Source organism: Schistocerca cancellata, unplaced genomic scaffold (genome assembly GCF_023864275.1).
Source record: "Schistocerca cancellata isolate TAMUIC-IGC-003103 unplaced genomic scaffold, iqSchCanc2.1 HiC_scaffold_732, whole genome shotgun sequence".
NCBI classification, from domain to species: domain Eukaryota; kingdom Metazoa; phylum Arthropoda; class Insecta; order Orthoptera; family Acrididae; genus Schistocerca; species Schistocerca cancellata.
Window position 1 is genome coordinate 465,717 of NW_026046743.1, and position 543 is coordinate 466,259.

Sequence of the window (543 nt, forward strand, 5' to 3'; positions counted from 1 at the left end):
GTAAACCGGTCACAAAACAGATTTTTGTCAACTTCGAGATATGTGGGGCACGATTTCAACAAGAGTTTGTCGTCGTGCCAAACTTGACTACGGAAGTAATTATCGGGTTAGATTGGCTATTAAAGTACCGTGCAGTGATTAATTGCGAAAGCAAAACTTTGACATGTACGTCACAAGATAAAACAATAGTAGTTAGTTTTGTCGAGGCAGGAGACGGTGTGCATAGGCAATACCAGCCTATACACATTGTTAACTGGCCAGATGCTATTGACGTAGGTATGAATTTGAACTACTGTAATGTGAGGAATCTCGGAATTGACAATAGTGTAGAAAGTGAATTGGAAAGTATTGTAGACGGTGTGCCAAACGTAACACACGAACAAAGACGAGGTCTGTATGAAGTAATAATGAGGAATAAGAGTGTGTTTTCAGACAAACCGGGACTTGTGGAAGGATATACACTCCTGGAAATGGAAAAAAGAACACATTGACACCGGTGTGTCAGACCCACCATACTTGCTCCGGACACTGCGAGAGGGCTGT